The following is a 12,387-nucleotide window of genomic DNA, read 5'->3' as shown; positions in this document are numbered from 1 at the left end:
TTCTAAAAATAATATTTTATAAAAATATATATCATTGAAGTTAAATTAAATAAAAGTTAATAACATTTAGTGTGAATTATATATGAAAAAAATATATAAAACATTCAATGATATTGAATTATAATAATATTGATTTCATTAATGATGAATTGATAAATATAATTAATAATTTTTTTATAACAAAATCAAAGAATCGTTATTTAAAATATTTAATATTTTATTTTATAATTTAATCAAAATTATACAATGATAATAAATATAAGAATATAATATAATATAATATAATATATAATATAAGATAATAAATAAAGAATGCATCAAGTTATAAAATATAAAAATTATTAATAATAAATAGTATTAAAAAATATATAAAATATATAAATAGTACAAAAATTGCAAATATATATAGAAAATTTTGAATTTATTCTAAAAAGAAGATATATAGTATATTCTATTTAAATAAAAAAATTTAAATTATTTTCATTATTATTCTAAGTAGAAAAAAATAGCAGAAAAAAAAAACATATATATATATGTATATATTTTTAAAATACATATTTAGTGATAAAATAAAAACATTTTTATTCCAAGATCATTTGAAAATGTTTTATAATTATTTTGTTGCATATGGACATTTATTTTTAATATTAGTAATTTTTTTATTATGTGATGTTTTCAATCAACATCAAGACGAGTTATTTTAATGACTTGTGATATTATAAGATAATTTTGAAAATAAAAAATAAAAAAGTTTAAATTCGTACAATATAAAACAACATTTATAAATAGATTTACTTTATAAAATGTTCAAAATTCGTGTTATAAATAAGAATATATTTTATTATATTTATTACTTTTATTAATTTTATAAATTTTTTCAGCAATTTAATTTTTGTTTTCAGAAAATGTAAAGTGTATACTAGAGATATTGAGAAATTTATAAGCATGAAGTTCAACACGATAGCTTGCAACAGGATGTGCTCTTACATTGTATCTTTGACAGCTATTACCGGCAAATCCCTTTTCAAGAGACTTTCCAACCAACAGAATTCTTGGAAGGAAATTCTTATCGAAGCAGCAAAATCCTCAGGTCTAAGCTTTAAACGATATTCCCTTCTCAACGAGGGTGGCCGATTGTTTAGGTTGGAATCTGAAGAGGCGTGGACGGCATTCCGGCTGGTAGTTCGAGTAATTCGAACGTGTCCGGAACGACGTTGTGTTTCGTGGGATACGATGGTACCATGCAGTTGACTTAAGCCATTTTCTAACTAAATAAGTTAAATTCTTTCAGATTTAACAATGGAAAAATTTTTCGAAATTTCATAACACACTATGAAATTTTAGCTATGTATATTGATTATTTTATAGTTAAAAAAAAGTACATTATTAATTTGTAATTTGTAATATTTTAAATATTATAATATTTTAACATTATTTGCAATTTTTCTATTTATAGATAAATTAAATTATTTAAACATGGTATACAGAATGTTTTCTCAGTATTATTATTCAAAAAATAAAAGTTACAAATAAAAATTGAATATTCTGGTGTTATTAATTATTTCAGAAATAAATGTGTAAAGATGATATGGTGACATAATTGTATTTTTTAACTTTATTTTTTTAAATGGAATTATATATTTTTTAATATATTGGTTGATGCAGCTTAACATTTTTTATAAAAAAATATTAATTTATTTATGTCTAAAAATTATTAATTTAACAATATTTCAATTGAATTTTATAAAATTTTATTGTATGAAAGACAAGAAAAGTATAAACAGGCGAGTATTACTTTTATATTTTTTGTCTCTATACAAAGATATGCAATATTTTTATATAGAAAATATCAATATGTATTGATTGATATTAAAAATATAATTCTATTTAAAAAAAGTTAATTTATGTGATTTCATGAGTTTCACAAAAAAATTAATAATATTATAATTTGTCTCCATTAATATCATTCAAATTTCATATAAAACAATTTTCGTTGTGAATAACAATATTGAGAAAGTAAAAATGTCAAAATCAGATGAGATACTCTGTATAGTATATTCTTAATAAAAATATTTTGAAAATACATTTTATATGTAAAGAGCAATATTCGCCAATTTTTTTGGATTAGCAACTTATTTTAAAATTATAATAGATTTTTGTGGCAAATTATAATTTTTAAAATTTTTATTTATTTAACATAATAATATATTTTGATACTTGTTTTAATTGTTTATAAAAAATGTACAATAAAAAATTTACAAAATAAAAGTAAAGAAGGTAATTGAAGAGAAATAAGATAGTTATTCATAAAAATGAATTTATTGAAGATATTTCGCTAAATAATATCTTTCAACAAATGTTTTTGATTTTCTTTTTTCTCACAAATTTTCGAGACTCCATTGTGAGTGGAAAGAGAAGAGGAAGTTCACCGCCATAGTCTGCTGATACTATCGTGTGGAACCTTTCTTCCTTTCTGGCGTGTCGTTTGGTGCCTTAGAATATTCAACAAGAAAAAAAATATTTATATTACAATATTAATAATTAGTATTTTGCATATAATTTAATTAGTAATTAGATACATTTTACATTTTGATTGTTACATTAATTAATTTGTTCATGATCGCATTTTTTAATATTATTCATAAGTATTAAAATATTAAATATTTTTATGTGTACTAAAAAAATTTTAGTGTCACATAAAGGGAAACAATGATATAAAAGAAAATTTTTATTATCAGTTAATTATATGTTGATAAAATAACGAATAATATAAATTATAGATAATGTAAATATAAATTTATTGCAATATTATATTTCAATTAAATAAATTAAATAAATTAAGGATGATATTATCATAATTATAATCATTAATTATAATATTAAGATATTTAAAAAGAATATTATCATATTAATTATAATAAGATATATATAATTAAGATATTAAAATATTAAGATATTAAGATATTAAAAAAGTTGTTTGAAAGATAAACTCTACAAAATAATTACATTAATTTGAAGTTAATTATTTTAGATGTATGTAAAAACTTTATATTACATATTTAATATTTTGGTAATTATTTAGAACATTTTTTATTTAATTTATTTAATCTTTATTATTATTATATTTATTGTTATATTATTTACAATATTGTTTTATTTTATAATTTCTTTGTTATGATTTATTTATCATTTTTTTTGTTAAATAAATGGATTTATTATTATAAAGATTCATTAAATTATAAAGACTCTCATTGATGAAAGGATTATATTAAGAATATTTTTTCTTTCATATTATTCATAATGAGACAGTTGATATTCTTATAATATTTACAATTTTATTATATTTATTAATATTTTATTGCATATAATTTCTTCTATTTGCTATTTGTTTAATCTAATATATATTTTTTTAAATTATTATGATATAAAAAATAAAAATATAATATATAATAAGATATAAAAATTATAAAATTAAAATCTATAATATTATCATATAATGTGAAACCTTATAACATATTATAATATTTTTTTTCTTTAATATACAATTGAATTAAATCTCAAATTTAAAAAAAATTTATTCAATATAAAAAAGAATTTTTAAGAAATATGGAAAATAAAAACATAAAAAATGTAAAATTTATTAAATTGATTTAATTATTAAGAACTATAAGAAATATAAAAATTGTTAGAATAGAAATAATACGTTACAATGTAAGTATGTATGAATATTTATATCTTATAAAAGACCAAATATGGAAATAGTAGGAAAGTTCTAGAAATATTAGAAATGACATCATTGTGCAGCACGTGCATCCACTATAATACACCTGCATTATGCTTGGCAATATATTCGCTCACATGTGCATTCCATTCTAAATGACGTTCATCTACATTACTTTTATCCTATCTTTCGCTATCTGCCTGCATAATATTCTAAAGTTATAGTCATATTTATTTCCATTCTGATAATTCTCTATATTTGTTTAAGTATTGATATTTGAATGAGTAAAATAGAGCTGGAGAAAACTTGAAATAAATTAAATTAGATATTGAAATATTCTCATAAATGCTATTTAATAATAAAATTTAGTGCTATTATTATAATTTAATATTATTTAATAATAAAATTAAATCAATACATTTTACAAATTAATTAATATTATGAAATAATATATAAATATTTTACTTAGTATTACTTAACATATAAATAATCATATTATTTAATTTAAATCATGGACAATTATTATGTATTTATTATTTTTTTTCATTTAACTGAAATATATATAATAGAGAAAATTTATAAATACTTTTATATAAATATATATTTATGTAATAATGATTAATATTTATGTAATAATAGTGATTAGTATTTAATACTCATGTACTTATAGTATTTAATAGTGATTAATAAAAAACATACTGAATAAAAAATTTTATTATTTTAAATATTATTATACTTTTTATTTCAAAGTAATAATTTTTCTTCTTCATATCTTTCTTTCATATCTTTCTGAAATAAATTAAATTTATTTATAAATAATAAATTTTAATTTATATTATATTATATTTATATATATTATTTTACATATATATAACGTATATAAAAAATTATAATTTTATATATATATAAAAAATAAACGCATAATATAACATAAGTAAAAATATTTATAATAATATTTTTTAATTGATATAATATAATTAAATATACACTATCATAATATGATTATTATTGTTATTGAATTATCACACCATAAAGTAAAAATATTTATTTAATATAATCCATATTGCTAATAATGATCACTCGTCATATGAAATAGACTTTAAAATTTATTACTTATATAGTATAAATTAGTACTTATATAAACATATATAAAAACATGTATTAAAATTATAGTATTCTATAATTAACAATTAACGAAGAAAAAGTTATATATCTTATATATTTGTTTGAATTAATTAAAAATATGTATATTTCTACAATTCTCATGAAATATAAATAATTTTTTTATGACGTTTTAATTAATAATTTTTAATTAATTTTATTTTTGCTAAGCTATATTTTTATCATACAAGTTAGATTTCGAATGTATTAATTCGAATATAATATTTATCATCACAGAAATATTTATTATCATTACAAAACATAAAAAAAAAAATGAGTCACATTGATAGTGAGGAAAAAAAATAGTTTCTTTCCATTAGTCAAATATTCAACAGTATATGTGTTTATATAATTTTATTTTTTGCAGTCTTGTATCGAGTGCGATTCGACAAAAAATGTCCTCCGTCGAATGATCAATAACGAATTTAGATAAAAACTTTTAAATTTATTCAGAATATATTTAAATCTAATAAGAAATTTTCTCGTATTTAAAATTGATACAATCATCGTCCAATGATCAGAAATAAATTGGATGGAAAATTATATATTAAAGGAATCAAATAAAATAACGAATTTTCATCTGTATTTCGAGAACGAAAACAGCTATCAAAATGAAACAAAATGGAAATGAGGAAATGAAAATATGATTCTCTAATTGTAAAAATACTATATTTATTTTTTAACATAATCATTATCGTGATAAGTTTTCTTCATTTCGAATGAAACATTTTACCGACGTTCGATAAAAAATGTCACTATTGCTTTCAATTCTGGAAAGAAATGAAAATCTAAATCCGGGTTGATAAAGCGAATGGTCTTAAATTTCAAACTGCAAGAGTATCGAGAGTTGAACGTGCGGCGTGCATTTCAGCACTGTCATTGACATCGTATTTCTAACCTTGAAATTGTGCGAAGCAAAATTATACTCTACACTTGGTTTATAAAGGAGAGATGTAGCTGTAAACAAAGTGTCACAGAGTAAAACAGTGTATTTATTATTTCTTATTTTGTTCTGGAGATACAGACGAAAGTTCATTCATTTTCAGCCGGATTCACAAACATAAACATAAAAATTGTGTAACGTGTTCAAATTGTAAGATGCTAATAAATCGAAAAAAAGAATATATATTCTATAACTATGTATATGAAATATATAAAAAGAAATCTAAATTACGTATGAAAGAATATTTCAGAAGATTATATAATTGTAACTTTTAAATCATGTAATAATTTAAATAATAATTTAATTTACATATTACAATATTATGCTTTGTAAAAATATTCATGTTAATTATTTAAATATATTATTATATTAATTAATTTTTGAAATATTAACAGTAAATACAAAATACAAAACATGTCTAATAAACTTATTAAAAATAAACTGGAATAAAAAATAACTGCTTTTCAATTCGACATTGCTGTCACTTTTATACAGAAAGGAACATGGAGTTAAGAAACCTTCGAAAAAGTTTTACAGAATTCTGTAAGAGTACATTAAGACGGGAAAATATTACCGTCCTTAACGGAAAAAGAGCAGGTAGAGGGATTACCTGTCGTAATTACTTACGAAGTGAAAAACTTTTGGGATTTCCTGCGATTTTTAAAAGAAAAAAAGTGATATTCAGTTAGAACAATAGGGATTTATTATAACTAAAGCATTTGTCACAATCTAATAGCTATGAATGTGAGATTATTGCAATAAAGAATAAAATGATCGAGTGGAATTTGCTAGATTTTCCTTATAATTATTATTATATAAAATTATATTAAAATTTAAAATTGAGACAAAAAAAACGGTGAAATTTTCAGATTCTGAAATGAATAATTTTTAAAAAAGCTTCAAAAGCTTGGTTAAAAGTAAATAGAACAAATTTTCGATCAGCATAAAACGTTGAGATTTAAAATTAAATTTTTCTAAAAATAATCTTTCTGTTTAAAATTTATAAAATATCTAGTAAGAATAATTCATTGTTAATTGATTCATTACATCGTCAAAAATACATATGTTTTCAACTGCGAGTTTAAACGAATATTTGAGAGTATTATCTATATATTTATATTATAATATATTATAATATAGAGGATTTTTCCGAAATCAAACGCTAGTGATTTTATGTGCAAGTCAATTTCACTTATATTTGAAAAATTTTCAAATTTGATTTATTTAAAAACGAAGGCTTAAATGGAAAAAAAATTTTTTTTTGCGATTTATTGATGTAGAATCATCACTGTTTGTACCATGATTTCGAAGATAATTTTGCATATAATTAGTCACAAAAATCTTCATATGTCTTACATAAATTCAATTAATTGAAAGTTTTATTATCAAATCCAATAATAATTTTTATGTAAAATGTTTTGTAATTCCAATAAAATATTATTGGAATTTTTTTATTAATAAAATATCATTCCATAAAACTCTTAAAATTTCAGTATTATTTTTTAAAAATATAACTTTGTAATACTACAGATAAAATATAAAATTATAAAATATTAAATTTAAATTTTAATATTCCTGTTAAAAATATTTTCAGACGAAATTTTATACGAAACATGATAAAAATTTGAAAATTGATTTCACTCAGATTTTCCATTGAAATATAGTTTGCTCTATTTATATAATCTATTATCTATTCTCCATTCTATTATCTATTCTACAGATATATAAATTTTCATTAAAATCAGATTTTTCAAAGTAATGAATAGTGAATTTTCTTAATAACAGAGTATGGAGATTTTTATAAAAAATTGTACATATTATTGAAGAAAATTTTTTTATGAAAAACAACATTTTTCATGATTTTCATGAATAAATATTTTATTAATATAATAGAAATAACTTTTTTTTCTTTTTATTTCTTTAACATCTATCTTATTGCTTCGACAAAATTAAGTATGTTTCAATTACACACCTCATTACGTATGTTTCACGCAATAACATATTTCTGAAAAAAGATTATTACGAAAGATAACAAAGACAAATCAAAGTTAAAATCATTGGAAAATTGATAAATCCGAATAACATATGGTTTGTTTTAGAATAGAAATCTAATAATAGAATTTATATATTTCTTATTATTGAGAATATTACTAATGAATTAATCAATACTCAAGAATTAATATTAAATATTGCAATATATAATAATAGAAGTTCATTCTCATTTAATATAAATGAATAATATATCAAATATTCTTACTCTATAAATTTGAGAAAATACTTAACAGATTTCGAATTAGAAAAATATCTTAAGTTTTCTTTTTAAGAATTGATCTATCGGAATAAAGTTATAATCATGTTCTTAGTTTTAAATTTTTATAAATCTTGACGATATTTTGAAAATCTCGTAAAATAAAAACATGAATATACAAGTTATCGAATTTATTACTTTTCCAATAATTTAAAATGTTTTTTATTTAAACAAACGTTTTGCCAACAATCAAATTCAAGACCAAGATTCAAACTTGAATCTTATTGTTACGTACAATTCTGAAAATAATGTTTTTAATAGTAGCAAAATATCTCAAAATGTGTAACCAATGAAAATTATAAATAATAATAAATAAAATAAGGAATAAATTTGACGTAATAATAAGAAATAATACATAAGAAATAAATTTATTAATAAAACAAGTAAAAGAAAATTCGATAGAAATAAACAGAAATAAACAACGAACTAAAGAGCGGTAATAAGTTACTAAAAAATCAGAGAACATTAATATTAAATCTCTGAGAAATATTATCTTCTTTAGACAAATCTGATTGTGAATTTGAATTATTTTTAATTTAATAAATTCATGGAGAAAGTGTACATGTTTGTATGCTGTAAAAAAAGTAGCAAATTAAAAATATAGATAAATTAATTAAAACAAATTATATTCTATTCTCGAGATAGATACATGAAATAGTAGATTTTTCATGTAGTGAATAGATTAAAAAATTCATCAGCAATAGAATTATCGTATTTTTATATATACACTTATATTGCCAACAATTATTTTTATGAATCAAATATATTTTCTCTATGAGTTTTAAAATGATTTAATAGAATATAAACAGACTTAAATTATAAATATCTTAATTAATAAAGAAGCTTATAACTTGATTTAAACAATTTGTTAGGCAAATTTTAAAAATATTAATTCTATTAAAATTAAAAACTTTATCTAAAATTTTTCGTACTAAAATAGAATTAATTGTTTAGTGACAAAGTAAACATACACAAAAAATAATATAGAATGTAAATAGAATAGTTAATTTTAATAATAATTTAAAAGTAATTTCTATAACATTTTATCTAATCTGTAAGATGATTACTGTCTACAATTTATACATTTTAAATAATTATTTTATGCAGCTAAATTTATGCAAATAAATAAATTAATAAATTAACGAAACTATTTATTATTCTTGACAATATCATTTATAATACGTATCTCTTTATTTTTCTAATAAAGCTGGGATTTTAATAGAATTTTAACAACTAAAGCTTAAAAAAATATTAAATGAGAATGGATTGTATGCATAAAGTCAAAAAAGCTTTTACTAGATTTTTGGTTTTTTTAAGTAAATATTGTTTTGTATGCATAAAAGATGAAATATTTTTTAGAAAGAGTATTTATTGAATATTCTAGTAAATATTTAAAATACGTATGTAATGTAAATATAAATAACGTATAATATTTACTAAAAAAAAATTTCTAAATTCTAATATAATTTTAAGTCTAATTTTGTCATTTTTGTCACTTACTTTAATTTCTCCTTAATCATCATATTGTTCATGTCTCCAAAATTTATAAAAATCGAAGAAATTATAATGTCTGAAAATATCATGCTATGTTCAAAAAACATCATGTGGATATATGATAAATATATTTTTGTTCATGGACCAAACAGAGATGATAGCCTTTCATGGAAGCAGAAAATGAAGCTATTTTTGAGGTGATTCTGGATTTCAAGTATGTTGATGAGAATGTGGATATTCGTCTGTTAGCTGAACTGAAATTATTCATGAAATCTGTATTAAATGCCAAGATTTGAATTTATTTAACAATATAAAATTATTTTATCATACAAAGATCTATTGTAAATTATCTTTCTTTTAAAATCTAATTCATTTGAATCAGATGACAATATAATAAAAACTAACATAAAAGTTTAAGCAAGTAGATAATAGCAAAGAATAATTACCAATAATAATTAATAATAAAAATAATTAGTAATAGTATAAGAATTTCAACGAAAGTTTTTTTCATTAGCTCAATTTATAACTACTATTATAAAAGAAAGTAACTCATTTTATATACATCTATCATCCCCATATAATTTTTTAAAACAAATTGTACCAGAAAAATTAATGCTACTTTTTAATTGCAGAACACTTTTTAACTAATTAATATTCGTTTATTATAAGTAATATTCGTATATTTAAGAATTTCAACGGAACAATTTCAACTAGAAGAATTTCAAGGAAGTAAAGTATGTCAGCTACAAATTATCTGGCTAAAAGTCAATGAAACTAAAAAGTTTTTATTACTTAAGATAGTTAAATATATTAGGAACAACATTCTGTTATTTTTTTTTAATCATTTGAAGTGTCAAATATTAAGAATTATTATGATACTAAGTTCTTAAAATTCTTTGAAATAATTTTTATATTTTAAAGCAGATGGCTACATTTTTTTCTGGTATGTTTTATACTCTAAAAGATTTTTATCTTTATATTTTTTTATGATTATTAATATTTAAAAGCTGTTAATATATCAATAATATTCTTTATTATTGTAATATTTCCTGAATGATTTTGATAATTTTTTAAGCATTCTTCATAATCTGTGAAAGTTTATGTTTACAATAAAAAAAGAATTGGCGCCTATATCTATCCTTTGTTTTGAAAGCAACTATTACATGATGTAACAGTTATGCGGATATATTTTATCGATGTCATTGATAATCAAATTAAAATGATCAAAAATAAAAGAGAATCTAATAAACAAAAAAAAAAAAAAAATTTAGAATTACAAGCGAAGCGAAAAATATTTTGAGAATTAGTCTTTTTTCATACAATATACTTTTATCATTAAATATGAAATTTAATTATCAAAAGAATAACAAAAAAATATAAGAAAATGAAATAATCTTAGTAAATGAACAAAATCTTTTGAAATCTTATTTGGATGAATTCTATTTTATTACTCAAGAATTCAAGATAATGAAAAAAGTTACAAAAAAAAATTGTTAACTTGTTATATATTGATAATATAACATAAACATAATATGTAAGGAACCTAATATATAAAGAACTTTGATAAGATTTTGATTTAATAAATTTGTCAATAATATTAAATTAAATTTAATCAGAATATCTTCTGGAAAGCTCAAGAAATATTCACAGTTAATATTAGCATATTAATATTTTAATAAAGTAGTATTTATAAAACAAGTTTAGTTTTATAGTTCAACAGAAGTGTTAATAAAGTGTTAAAAGTTAGAATTGGCTTTTAACTTTTAATTGATAATAATTTTTTATTTCAAAAGAAAGTTCATCCAATTTGCAACATTTGCAATATAAAAATTATAATTGAATGCGTTTTTATAGTTTATTAATATAAAAAATTTGTATCAAATCCATAGCAATCATAAAGAAGTGTAAAAAAGAGTAAAATACAAATGATAAAACTTTAAATGTCCTTCAATTTTTGAAACATATTATCTGTTGAGATTTTTAAAATAACTGGTAATTTATATACAAAAGCTTTATTAATTAATATTGTAATAATGAATAAAATTATATCTTGTAATATATATATATAACTATTTGGATGAATTGCATGCAATTACTAAGTTACATTAATCAAATTTGAAGATATTTGGTGAATGACAAGCGCGAATTTTGCATACATATACATATAAAATAATTTTAACAATCTAATGTCGAGATAAAAATGTTCAAATCTTTCGATAGAAAATCCAACGTGAAAGAAGATTATATTAATTAGCAGACCTAAATTTATTGGATTCAAAATGATCCAAATCAAAGGAAAAATAAATGATATGTATTTCATAATAATGTTTCGTATTTAAAAAAGAATACAATAAGAAAAATTAAATAAGAGATATTGCAATAAAACGAAATAATTAAAAAAAATTAATAATAGAAAATAATTAATAATATAGAAAATAAATTATAAAATTTTTTATAAAAAGATAATACAAAAATTATATATATTACATATATAATAATACATATAAAAGATATAATAATTTCCAGACATCTATTAAACATTATAATTATAGATTATTCTCATTATTTTTATTAAAAATTTATCGAATTTCTATTAATTCCAATAATCATCATAAAAGTATGATGATATAACCTTGAAAATAATTAAAAAAAAAAAACATCAAAGAGATAATTATAAAAAATTATTACACTACAAGTTGTGATTAGTTTTCTTGGTAGAACTATTTAGAATTTTTTGCCAGATTAGAAGAACAGCTAAAG

At 19.3% G+C, this 12,387-nt stretch overlaps 2 long non-coding RNA genes across 2 annotated transcripts in view; one reads left to right on the top strand and one right to left on the bottom strand.

Moving 5' to 3' along the window:
- Positions 1-2,169: 2,169 nt before the first annotated feature.
- The window catches only part of LOC147657578 (uncharacterized), a 72,684-nt gene continuing 62,466 nt past the window's right edge, over positions 2,170-12,387 (bottom strand). The window contains exon 2 of the long non-coding RNA XR_015292171.1: positions 2,170-2,492. This is a non-coding gene — a long non-coding RNA (uncharacterized LOC147657578). The remainder of the gene's footprint in view (positions 2,493-12,387) is intronic.
- On the top strand, positions 5,705-6,279 carry LOC147657579 (uncharacterized). The gene is made up of 2 exons (XR_015292205.1): positions 5,705-5,860; positions 5,929-6,279. It is a non-coding gene; the product is annotated as an uncharacterized LOC147657579 (long non-coding RNA).

The sequence above is a fragment of the Apis florea genome, unplaced genomic scaffold, assembly GCF_048593485.1.
Source record: "Apis florea isolate Af1SG1 unplaced genomic scaffold, ASM4859348v1 contig_3078_pilon, whole genome shotgun sequence".
Classification (NCBI taxonomy): Eukaryota; Metazoa; Arthropoda; class Insecta; order Hymenoptera; family Apidae; genus Apis; species Apis florea.
Note: the sequence above shows the minus strand (reverse complement) of the source record. Positions and strands in the feature narration are given on the sequence as shown.